Source organism: Coenobita brevimanus, chromosome 8 (assembly GCF_032717465.1).
Source record: "Coenobita brevimanus isolate Jiangsu-jjx chromosome 8, ASM3271746v2, whole genome shotgun sequence".
NCBI classification, from domain to species: Eukaryota; Metazoa; Arthropoda; class Malacostraca; order Decapoda; family Coenobitidae; genus Coenobita; species Coenobita brevimanus.
The window spans coordinates 18,664,569-18,678,579 of record NC_136961.1 but is presented as its reverse complement, the minus strand read 5'-3'; positions in this window follow the sequence as shown (position 1 = coordinate 18,678,579).

Sequence of the window (14,011 nt, the reverse complement as noted above, 5' to 3'; positions counted from 1 at the left end):
TATCTCTTTTCTCTCAGATAATGGGGAGTATTCATCTGTACTCAGGCAGTGGTGGTGGCACTGAATCCGCAAAGACTTGAATGACACTTAGGTATTTTCCATGTACAGGATACTCTTCAACTCACTGATAACTAGTGCTTGCATGTATGCCATAATAACTGAAATGACAATATGTAGACTGACAAAGATTCATGTTTAGATTGAAACGTGTACAAGGTTGAACGTTCTAATTGTCCAATGACATTGATTATCATGATCGTCACCATAGGCAGGTAAATGCTGTGCCCAAAATTCAGTGTAGCATTCAGCTTAGTCCTTGAAGACTCTAGTGCCTTGCACTAGGTCCTAAGCCGCGAAATACCTTCACCGCCTTCCCTAACACTCTATTGTAGAATTACTGTTACTATTGACATACGAATTTGTATGTAAAAATAAATAAATCACCCCATCACACAATAATAGAATAATAATGACATATATATTAATTTTTAATTTTATAAAAACATAACTGGAATCATAGATATCTTCCTAAATAAATTTTATAATTTCTAATAGCTCTGTTCACTACTGGGGCCACTCATAATGAAGTAGTTACTTCTTGTATCACAAACATAATCAAATACCGAATTCTGATCAAATAAAATTTATGTTATACAAGATAATGAATAAAATAGTGATTTATTGTTACCAAGCAATACATAACAATATACAACAATAATGTGTAAAATTTTTACATTCATACCTAAATTCTAGTGCATTCTTATACATATAAATCTCTAAAGCTGAAAAATGAGATTCCACATATTCAGTCATAGATTCGCACAGTCTCATAAATCAAACTTACTACAGCTGAGCTAAATAATAGTCACTGGGTAGTGATTAACTATTTTTTGACTTACTGTTATTTATTAACATTCTCTGATGAACTAGTTAATGGTAAAGATCTTAATTGTTTATAATATACACATCATGCACAAATTAAGAAATAGTGGCTGTAAGGGCTCCTCAGTAATGCCGAACTTATTTCAAATACCAGCTCATAATTAGGATTGCAGACATGAGTCATATTTCTCGCTTGTCAATAGTTGCTTGCTTAGCTGACATCACTGAGTTTCTTCTCCACGAAATAAGGGCCACTTTGGCTTGAAGAGGTTGCCCAAACTGGTAAACTGATCTCCTGGCTGAAAGTGGCTGATACTCCTTCATCTGAGCAGCTCCTAAATTCTCTCTCGCCAGCTGTAAAGCAGTGGACCCGTTCTTTGAAATTCATCACATGACAGCAGCATTCCTTGAGTAGCTTAAGGGGTCTTACTTCATGGCCAAACAGTAGTTCAAAAGGTGAGAAGCCCAGTGATTCATTTGGAGATTCTCTTGCAGCAAACACAACGAATGGAAGACCTTTATCCCAGTCTTTCTGATGTTCCAAACAGTATTTCTTGAGCATCGATTTGAGTGTTTGATGATATCTCTCCAACGCTCCTTGGGTCTGGGGATGGTAAGCTGAAGACGTGATCTGGGTGATGCCCAACTCTTTCAGAGACTGTTTGAAAACGTTTGACTGTACCCCTTGGCAGACCAAACTTTGTGAAGAACCCTAGCATTTCCTTAACCACGTTCTTTGCTGAGATATTTCTAAGTGGAATGGCTTCAGGATAACGAGTAACCATATCAATCAGGTCAACACATAAGAAAATCCTGAAGAAGTCTTAAGAAGAGGGCCCACAATATCCACCAACACACGGTGGGAACTAGAGGAACCTTCACTTCTGATGATGTGACAACTTACAATACCAGGAAACATTGAAGATACCTGGCCAGGAAACATCCAAGATACCTGCCACAGTCTTCCTCACTCCTTGTCCTGCCAAACTCAATGATATCTGCCTACAACACGAGGGATGACAACTTGATGTACAACTCCCATCATATCGCTGATGCTGTTCCACATAAACTTGACATAATAACAGTAGATATTTGACTTTCTTCACTAAGCAAGTTACCAACCTCTCAGCAACCTGCAACTCAACCAACTTTGACGAGACAAATTATCAACACTACGGGTACTGCCTCATCTGGTGAGTGGTCCAAATTAGCAAGAAAAGTGTCAGCTAGGATAACATCATCATCATCATTATCCTCTAAATCACCAGTAACTTTAGACTTAGCCTAGTGACAGCACATGGAACATCAAAACACCAAATCACTAGACAACTGAGGAGCTGGACACACTTGACTTCCACCAATATCATTTCCAAGTAAGAAAGTTACACCTGTTTGTCTCAACCAACCCAACCATAACGGAACATTACCTCTATCACAGAAGGAGAAGTTTATTCCCACATTTAAGTAAATTAATTAAACACTTTCATCAGGGTGCAAACATTCAGCAAATATTGCAAACTTCAACCTGGAATTCCATCAGACAAAAGTTTGACTCTTGTAAACTTTACTGTCCAGGTTACTGCTCAAAAGAGGCTCTCATGAGAAAAGTAAAAGCAGTCAGTTAAATTAAAAACCTGGGTTCCTGGACACTAGACCAATGACTGAATATTTAAAGAACTTTTGTTCAATCACGCTTCTCCAAAACATCGTAGTATGACCATTACTACTGAAGTACATTTACTTTTCTGAAATCTTGGTACTTCCTGAGAAACATCATCTTTATTCTCTTCCTGTTACCTGTACTCTGAGTAGAGGCAACAAGCTTCAGCTTTTAGAATATCTCTAGAAACATTTCATCAGCTAAAACTGCAGCATCAGACAAATTATCTATTCCTTTTCTCATCAAGATATAGGCTTACATCTTACTAAAACCTTTGGTCCTCCAGCAAAATCATCTGCTTAAATTTCAAATCAGAATCCACATTCTTAGAATTTATGCTCTTTTGTCAACATGGGATTGCTTATCTCACTTTAAGTCATTCCAGATTTGATTTATATTAAAATCCTTGAACCAAAAATTACTTATAGATTATCAGGAAGAGCTTGGAAAATAGAACAGTTTCTTCACTTTTACTGGCCTATTAATACTCAATGTAGCTACCCTCTCAACAACTGAAAATACTTTGTTAAATCAGATTCATTAAAAGAGCAATTTAACATTTTTAGCCACATCAAAATCATCAGAGCTAGATGATCCAGTACATTGTTTCATGCGATACTCATGGTCTGCCTGAATTCAATTTGTGCCTGAGCCTCGAGCCTCCTGAAAAAATTCAGTCTTCTTCCTTCACACGAGGCAGGGCTAGCTGTAACTTAGCTAATTCAATCTGCGTTTGCTCATTTTTAAAATTTTATTAAAAACAATTTGATCTTTAGAATGATGATGAAAATAAATTGTTGAGCAACAAGCTTAAGTTCATTTTGTTCTTTTTCATCACCACTTTCACATTACAAAGAAATGTGCCAAAAAGCATGGCTTCATCACTAGTCACACCATCAATTCAAACAATATATGATATATCAACCTTTAGAATCAACACTAAATAATTTCAAATGAAATTAATGAGCAGCAATTGGAAAGAAAACTTTAAGTGTGGGTTGCTGTTGACTCTGAATAGCACAGAAATGTCTGCAAACAGCATCCATAAAACATGAATAGAAAAGGAAAATTTTGTTAAAGTTTCAGTCATATCTAACAAAGTGAAACAAGGAGGAAAATTTGAACCAAAACTGACAAATAATGAATTAATAGGCAGGAAAGACAAATTCAAGTCAAAAAAGAAAGTAATTGACATCGGGACAAGAAGACAAAAATGGTTACAGAAGTACAGAAATAATTAAAAAAGAAAAGATTACACAGACAAACACAAAAAAAAACAAACATAAAGAAAAATGAATAAAAACAAAATATGCAAGATTATGTTAAGTTGAAGAAATAAAAAGATCAAATGTACCACAGCTGCAGATGTTAGAATGATAATGCAGATAATGTACTGACAGCAGGAGAGAGTTGAATATAAATGAGGAGTGAGTCAGGGCAATGATGAGCAAATGATGGGGCCATAGCAGAGTACAACTTGTAAGAAGGCGCAATGAACTGACAGGGACAAAATCCTATAGGTAGAAGAAAAGTATCAGAGGATTTTAGACAGGATGAACTGATAACATATATATATATATATATATATATATATATATATATATATATATATATATATATATATATATATATATATATATATCTTCAAATATATATAGAGTCCTTTTATTATTCATCTTTGCCATATTTTTCTGAAATTTCATTGTTGCTTTTTATCTTAATCTCTTGGGCCTACCGTTCTTTTTTCTTCTTATCTTCTTTTCTCTATCACTTGTTTATCCTGTCTCAAAATCTGTTCTTTTCTTGCTTCTATGTAACGCTTTTTCTTTAAAGATTTTACTAGTTTTATACAAGTTATCAGACATTCCATTCCTATTCTGAGAACGAATTAATTAATATTTTTTCTCGTTTTTTTCAGTTTCCAAGAAATACGTCAGCTTAATTATACTTTTTATAATTTTTGTTTCATAAACAACTTCTTCATTTTTCATGTTCTATTTCTTTTCTTTACCATTTCTTTTTTTTCTCATCTTTCATTTTTTGGTAAATATTTCTTTCACTTCTTATCTGTGACGCTTGTGTGTTTAACATTACTTTGTTTTATCCGTGGTGTTTCTTAGCCTACTTTGAGACTTCTGTTCAGTCATTTAACATTTCTTGCAGTTTTTTCCCAGTCTATGACAATTCAATCAAATGCTGTAAAGTAATGTTTATGTTTGTATATCTTTTCAAATATTTTGAATGATTTCATGTAATTCACTGTTCTCGCATTTTCTTTGATAATGAATATGTATCCACGAACAAATCTAAATGTTTAATCAATCCGCAAAGCCTCTAAATTGACGAGTTTACAATGTCTCCTTGCAATTGTTTTATAATTGTGTGAATGATCATGCGTCGAAACTTTATTTTCCTTTTGTAAAATTTGTTTAATTGTGTGGTGTAATGACTGATAGCTAAATTTGTTGACGAGTTGGTTCTTCGCTAATTTGTTTATTCTAATTGCATTATGAATTTTTGTACAGTTTTGCGATAGTTACTAAGTTTTTTTATTTGTTTTACATACAGTTTGTAAATCTTCCTTCTTTATTCTACTTTCTCTTGTTAGTAAATCTGCTACTATTCCATCTTCTCGGAGCCTTCCCTCTTTTCATATTTTTAAGAAATATTTACTTCGTTTCGTGTTATCTAAAGTATTTCACTTGCGTCAACAGAAAAGTTAGCTATTGGTACTACTTTCTTTGATGCATACAGTTCTTTGTAAAATTCTTCAACTTGCTTTCAAGTGCCATTTTATTTCGGACCTGTTTCAGACTTTTTCCTTTTTTGATGGTTTCTTTGATTTGATCCATGTTTATCTTTCTTTTTTCTTCTCTGTCTTTTGTTGATAAGCTTGTTTAATTCTGCACCTTCTATTTCATCTTTGTTTTAATTTCATTACCTTTCTTTTTTTCATAAGCTCAAGTGTCTTCTCTGAATATTTCCCGGCTTTGGTTGTATAAGGTTTTCCTACTACCTCCGCTAATTCTTTAAGCACTTTTGTTAGTCTGTCATTCAGCTCTTCAATGTCACATTCAGCATAACTAAGAGCCTGCAATCTGTTCCTTATTTCCAACTGAAAAGCTGCTTTGTTTTCTCTTACTTTTATTGGGCATATCTCTTTGTCTTTAATCATCTTTCACTTTTGACAAAATCTTGCTGTGCAACCCACCATTTTATGGTCACTTCCAATATTTACTTTGTTGATAACTCTGACGTTTGTGATTGTGTTATTCTTATTTGCCATAATGAAGTCGATTTCATGCTATGTTTCTCCATTTGGGCTTCTCCGGTTCCACTTTCTCGCTGTTCTTTTGTGAAAGAATATGTTCATTATTCCTGCAAAGTTTACCAACATTTAACCTCTTTCGTTCCTTTCTCCCACTCCAAATTTTCCCATACATGCTTTTCCATTTTTTGATTTTCCAACTTTGGCATTGTCTTTTCTTCCATAATCTGGGAGATGTCATCATAGAATGTTTCAATTGCTTCATCTGAGCTCTGAGAAGTTGGTGCATATACTTGCATCACTTTCAGGGTATATTTTTTGCACAGTCTAATTACTACCACTGCTGCTCTGTCAGATGCACTGCTGAATTTAACAATGTTGTCAGCAAGATTTTTATTAGAAATGCTATGCCACTAATTCTTTCAATTTCCCTTCCTCTGTGGGTGAAATCGATTCACAGGTAAAGAATTCAGCCATTTGATGGTTTTAAACCCAAGGAGGTCCATTCATTAGAGACGTGAAAACAACTCGTAAATTTAGAGATGTAATTTCTTTTTTCTATCTGCATCACAAGAGCTTTAAAATGGTATTCTGTGCCTTGAGTTCAAATATAAAATATGCAGTATTTTCGCAGTTTGACGGTTAGTGTGATATCATTATTCATATTTATCAAAGTAAAATCACTGCGAGAGGCAGTGAATCTTTTACATGAAGATCGCTTATTCATTATCATACATACGTTATTCGAAAAGACGTATAGCCGAACAGAGATATACAATACATAAACATTACTTTGTTCATCATCTTTGCAGTTTTATTGTTCATCACGGGTCTTGGAAAAAAAAAACAGGCTGCAAGAGCCTCGACATGAACGGTCGTGTCTGCCATGTCCAGATTATCACGATCTTTAATTTCCAATGAGTCTATTGGCTTTTTAGAACTGACCACGGATTAAAGGTATTGCCAAAGGTAGTAACGGCTGATAGCATTCACTTTGGGGGTATTTCAAAACTATTTTACTAGACTGTGATGAATAAACGTATTTTTTGGCGAAATCGCTAAATATGCAGCATATACAAATGTTCTGAATATTGATTGGGAAACATAATTCATACCAAAACTCAGTAAAAAATCACATTTGGGAAGTATTTCACAAGAAATGGATATCACCTAAGGAGAGCTGTTATCTGGTGTTTAAGAGCAAATAGGATTCAAATGATGTGAGGGTCACCGAAACAAGCGAGAAACTTCGAATGAGTGTTTAAAAAAAAAAAAAGGGTAATAATGATAAAGAATTTTTACACACTGTGAACGTTCGTGAAACACCATATGCTAAATTTCCTTAGGTAAAATCTCTCAAAACTGATAACCCGTGAGAAGGAATATTGGTGAGATTTTCTCTCATCTATAAATTTATACAATAAAGTACAATGCCACAATCCTGAGATATATAATTAATTACCGTACACAACTTTATTCTTCATCTCCGTGAACATAAATTGCACGAAAAATTCAAAAAATCCAGGTTTAAGGAACACTGAACTGAATTTTTGTCGTGTGGAGATTGCATTTTGTCCTTAGGTAGGTCATTTGAGTGAAGCTAAAAACAGCTTAAGGGCGAAAACACTCAATATGCATGTAAGTTAAAAAAAAAAAAAAATGCAGGATCAAGAAACATTGAATTTATTGCATTAGTGTTGTCTGGAAATTGTTTGGATTTTGACTTTAATAAGAAGGTCATTTGGGTAATGCTAAAAATCGCATAGCTGATGGCGAAAACACAAAAAAAATGAAACTTCCACAAATGTACTATAAATTAGCTGGGAAAAAGTCACAAATGTATATGCAATTTAGGAAACATTTTTGAGGGTGATAAAATTCATTATCGAGAAAAATCGATTCACAGGTAAAAAAAATTCAGCCATTTGATGGTTTCAAGCCCAAAAGAGTCTCCATTCATTAGAGGCGTGAAAACAACTCGTCAATTTAGAGATGCAGTGGATACTTTTTTTTTTTTTTAATCTGCATCACAAGAGATTTAAAAGTGGTGTTCTCTGCCAAGAGTTCAAATATAAAATATGCAACATTTTCGCAGTTTGACGGTTAGTGTGATATCATTATTCATATTTATCAAAGTAAAATCACTGCGAGAGGCAGTGAATCTTTTACATGAAGATCGCTTATTCATTATCATATATACGTTATTCGAAAAGACGTATAGCCGAACAGAGATATACAATACATAAACATTACTTTGTTCATCATCTTTGCAGTTTTATTGTTCATCATGGGTCTTGGAAAAAAAAAAAAACAGGCTGCAAGAGCCTCGACATGAACTGTCGTGTCTGCCATGTCCAGATTATCACGATCTTTAATTTCCAATGAGTCTATTGGCTTTTTAGAACTGACCACGGATTAAAGGTATTGCCAAAGGTAGTAACGGCTGATAGCATTCACTTTGGGGGTATTTCAAAACTATTTTACTGGACTGTGATGAATAAACGTATTTTTTGGCGAAATCGCTAAATATGCAGCATATACAAATGTTCTGAATATTGATTGGGAAACATAATTCATACCAAAACTCAGTAAAAAATCACATTTGGGAAGTATTTCACAAGAAATGGATATCACCTAAGGAGAGCTGTTATCTGGTGTTTAAGAGCAAATAGGATTGAAATGATGTGAGGGTCACCGAAACAAGCGAGAAACTTCGAATGAGTGTTTTTCAAAAAAAAAGGGTAATAATGATAAAGAATTTTTACACACTGTGAACGTTCGTGAAACACCATATGCTAAATTTCCTTAGGTAAAATCTCTCAAAACTGATAACCCGTGAGAAGGAATATTGGTGAGATTTTGTCTCATCTATAAATTTATACAATAAAGTACAATGCCACAATCCTGAGATATATAATTAATTACCATACACAACTTTATTCTTCATCTCCGTGAACATAAATTGCACGAAAAATTCAAAAAATCCAGGTTTAAGGAAAACTGAACTGTATTTTTGTCGTGTGCAGATTGCATTTTGTCCTTAGGTAGGTCATTTGAGTGAAGCTAAAAACAGCTTAAGGGCGAAAACACTAAATATGCATGTAAGTTAAAAAAAAAAAAAAATGCAGGATCAAGAAACATTGAATTTATTGCATTAGTGTTGTCTGGAAATTGTTTGGATTTTGACTTTAATAAGAAGGTCATTTGGGTAATGCTAAAAATCGCATAGCTGATGGCGAAAACACACAAAAAATGAAACTTCCACAAATGTACTATAAATTAGCTGGGAAAAAGTCACAAATGTATATGCAATTTAGGAAACATTTTTGAGGGTGATAAAATTCATTATCGAGAAAAATCGATTCACAGGTAAAAAAAATTCAGCCATTTGATGGTTTCAAGCCCAAAAGAGTCTCCATTCATTAGAGGCGTGAAAACAACTCGTCAATTTAGAGATGCAGTGGATACTTTTTTTTTTTTTTTTTAATCTGCCAAGAGTTCAAATATAAAATATGCAACATTTTCGCAGTTTGACGGTTCGTCTGATTATTATTCAAATTATCAAAGAAAAATCACTGCGAGAAGCAGTGAATCGTTTACATGAAAATCGTTTATTCATTTTCATATATACATTATTTGGAAAGACGTATAGCCCTACTGAGATATACAGTACATAAACATTACTTTGTTCATCATATTTGTAGTTTTATTGTTCATGATGGTCTGGGAAAAAATCAGGCTGTTGTGGCGTCAACCTTATCTGTCGTGTCTGCCTTGTTCAGATCATCCGGATTTTTAATATCCGATTAGTCTATTGGCTTTTTTAGAACTGACCACGGATAAAAGATAGTGCCAAAGGTGAACTAGTTACGGCTGCTAGCATACAATTTGGGGGTAGTTCAAAACTATTTTACTGGACTGATGGCTGAATAAACGAATTGTTGGGCGAAATCGCTAAATATGCAACTTCCACAAATGTTCTGAATATTGATTGTGAAACACACCTTATTCATTCCAAAACTCAGTAGACACTTGTGAGCATGAAAAATCACATTTAGGAAACATTTAACAAAAGTTGATTGATACCTGAGAGCAGTCAACTGAAGGTTTTAAGAACAATAAGTTTCTAATGGTGATGTATCACCGAAACACTCGAGAAACTTCGAATATTAAAAATGTCGTCTGCAAACATCATTATCCACGGAGGCTCCAGTCTAATCTCATGTCAAACTGCCCATCACCATCGCAAACAAGAAGGGGCTCAAAGTCGATCTTTGATGCAATCCCACCTCCACCTTGAAACCCTCAGTCATTCCTACTGCATATCTCACTGCTGTTACACTATCGTCGTACGTCCTTCACCACCCTGACGTACTTCTCTGCCACTCCTGACTTTCTCATACAGTACTACAGCTCCTCTCTCGGTACCCTATCATAAGCCTTCTCCAAGTCTATAAACACACAGTGCAACTTCTTCTGACCTTCTCTGTACTTCTCCATTACCATTCTCAATGCAGATATGGCGTCTATAGTACTTCTCCCTGGCATGAACCCAAATTGCTCCTCGCAGATCCTCACTTCTCTTCTTAGCCTAGTTTCCACCACTCTTTCCCATATCTTCATTGCATGGCTGATCAGCTTTATACCTCTGTAGTTGCTGCAGCACTGCACATCACCCTTGTTCTTGAAAATCGGGACTAGGATACTTTTTCTCCACTCCTCCGGCATCCTCTCACCCTCCAGGATTTTGTTAAACACTCTGGTAAACCACGTCACAGCCATCTCTCCTAAGCTCCTCCATGCTTCCACTGGTATACCATCTGAGCCCCACTGCCTTGCCATCCTTCATCCTCTTCATGGCATTCCTCACTTCCTCTCTGCTGACCTCTTGCACTTCCTGACTCACTACCTCATATTTTCTATATTCAACTCTTTATACTCCTTCCACCTTCTTAGTACACTCTCCTCACTTGTCAGTACATTGCCATCTGCATCCTTTATCATTCTAACATGCTGCACATCCCGCCCAGCTCTGTCTCTGCCTGGCTGATCGGTACAGGTCTTTTTCCCCTTCTCTGCTATTCAACTTCTCGTACAGCTTCTGGTATGCATATTCTTTTGCCTTAGCAACCTCTTTCTTGGCTATGTTCCTCGTCTCCTTATATTCCCGAATGCTTTCTTCGTCTCTGTGTCTATCCAAATTCTTCTTTGCCTGCTTCTTCCTAATTATGCTATCCTGTACTTCCTCATTCCACCACCATGTCTCCTTGTCTTCTCTGTCCCGATGTCACCCCAAGTACTTTCTTGGCTTTCTCCCTTACCACTTCCGAGATAACTGCCCCTCCGTCTTCGTCTTTCCTGCCTCCGAAAGTCTGGCTCACCTCATCCCTAAATTTACTATTGCATCCACCACTTAATCCTTGGTTCAGCTCTCACTTTCCTCCTTGTCTTCACTTTCAAACTCATAATCCCGGGAAATTATGAACTGAAACTGCAGTAACAAAATTTTCCTTTTCTATTCATGTTTTATGGATGCTGTTTTTTTTTTTTTTTTTTTTTCAGACATTTCTGTGCGGGGCCAACAGCTTCCCAGAGTCAGAGTCAACAGCAACCCACACAGAACTGCCACAGAGCTTTGGTGCTGGTAAATATAACTGCTTATAATAAACCAATTGCTGCTGATATATTGTGATAAACCCATTAATTTCATTTGAAATTATTTATTGTGTTGATTCTAAAGGTTCCAGAAAACATACCTCATATGTTTAGTCACCCGCCTTTCCTCCTCTTTTTCGAATTGATGGAACAGTAGCAGCCAGTCCAAGTGATAAAGCCATGCTTTTTGGCACACCGTTTCTTTCAAATTCCATTATTGATGATGAAAGAATGGTTGCCGGTTCTTTGAAAGCAGTGGTAAGGAACAGGGAAAGGAGCATGTGTGTGTGCATATTATATATATATATATATATATATATATATATATATATATATATATATATATATATATATATATATATATATATATATATATATATATATATTGTTACATAGCCTATGATTTTCATAATCCTTTGTGTAAGTGTAACGCACAGTATGCTGCATGTTTGATCACGAGCGTGTTCTGCCTCAGTTCCCCCCTTCTACCGTTATAGTAGAGTAAGTCGACATCTCTGTTATACTTTGCGGGATTGTCATCTCTTTGTCCCCATGGCTTCATTTGCGCGTCCTCATTACAAGTTGTATCAAGCTCTCCTGGCCCCTATATAATGAGCTCAGTCTCTGCATCATTGCCATTTTAGATCTGCTCCTCATTTTGTTCACATCTCTGTCCTCCCCTGTACAGATATTATTATTGTGAGTGCTCAAGAAGTCTCCAACCATCTAGCAGCTGTGTGTAATTTGAGTATAACTGTTATTGCATTTTTTCTTGTACTGTATAGCATAAGTTTAATTTGTGGGCCTAGTGAAGTTTTTGTAATTCGTGTGGGGTTCTTTATGTCAGTCATTTTTGATAATAGTTTGTATCTGTAATTATTTATCTGGCATTCACTGAGCATTATCTGGTATCTCTTTTCATCAGGGCTGACTTAGATAAATTTACTCTTGCTAATTTCGTGTTAATAGAGGCTATTGCAGTTAACCATATATTTAACCTGTTTATTTGCCATTACATTATCCTTATGAGTCCTGAATGTTTTGTTGTTAATTTAAGCATTAAACTTTAACTTGTAATTTTACCTAACTCTTTTGTTTTGAACCTGGAACTTTACGGGACAGTAGTGACTCTTCGTATTCTCACTTAAAGTGTACATTATCTTTCTCTGTTCCGTAACATAAATTTGGCGACCTCATATCAGGATATTCAGGATATTATCATAAGGATATTGTTTGATATTTTGTGACTGTGATATATTCATGATGGCTACTATTTCTACACTTGATGAAGCCAAAGATTTTTTGTCAAATGTGCAAACAGTGTGTGATATAGAAAACAGAACAAAGAATGAACTTAAGCTTGTTGCTCAACAATTGGGAATTGCAGTTCACTCTCATCATTCTAAAGATCAAATTGTTGGCATGATTAATAAAAGCTTGTTTAATGTAACTCCTCCAAATGAGCAAACGCAGATTGAATTAGCTAAGTTACAGCTAGCCCTGCAGGAGGCTCGTGTGAAGGAAGCTGAATTTCAAGCACGTGCTAAGGAGGCTGATGTTAAGGAGGCTGAGTTTCACGCACAAGTTGAACTTGCTAGGATTCAGGCAGACCATGAGTATCGCATGAAACAAGGTGGAACTGGATCATCTAACTCTGATGATTTTGATGTGGCTAAAAATGTTAAACTTGTCCCTCCTTTTAATGAATCTGATTTAACAAAGTATTTTCAGTTGTTTGAGAGGGTAGCTACAGGTTTTAATTGGCCTAAGGAGTATTGGCCAGTACTCCTTCAAACTGTTCTCACCGGTAAAGCTCAAGTAACTTACGCATCTTTGCCTCAGGATCAATCTGATAATTATGATGTAGTTAAGAGCTTGATTCTTAAGGCCTATGAGCTTGTTCCTGAAGCTTATAGAGTAAAATTTAGGACAACTTACAAGCAAGATAAGCAATCCCATGTTGAGTATGCAAAAATCAAAGAAGATCTGTTAGAGCAGTGGTTAAATTCTAAGAATGTGGATTCTGATTTTGGTAAATTTAAGCAGATGATTTTGCTGGAGGATTTCAAAAGGTGTATTTATAAAGATGTAAGCCTATATCTTGATGAGAAAAGAATAAATAATTTGTCTGATGCTGCAGTTTTAGCTGATGAGTATGTTCTCACTCACAAGAGATATTCTAGAGGAAAAAGGAAAGCTGAGAGTAAGTACGTTGCCTCTACTCAGAGTACAGGTAACAGGAAAGAGAATAAGGATGATGTTTCTCAGGAAGTAAATACCAGCTTCACCTCTAGATTTCAGAAAAGTAAATGTACTTATTGTAGTAAGCTTGGTCATACTACGGAGAGATGTTTCAGGAGACAGCGTGATGTGAACAAAAAGGAGTCTTTAAATATTCAGTCAATTGGTCTAGTGTCCACTCTTGAGAGTTCCCAGAATTCTTTAACTGAGTTAACTGAACCTGCTTTGAGGGGTAACTTAAATTCTCATGATGGAGCTCCTCTTTTGAGCAGTAACGTGGGTGACACTCTCAAGAGTTCATGTGC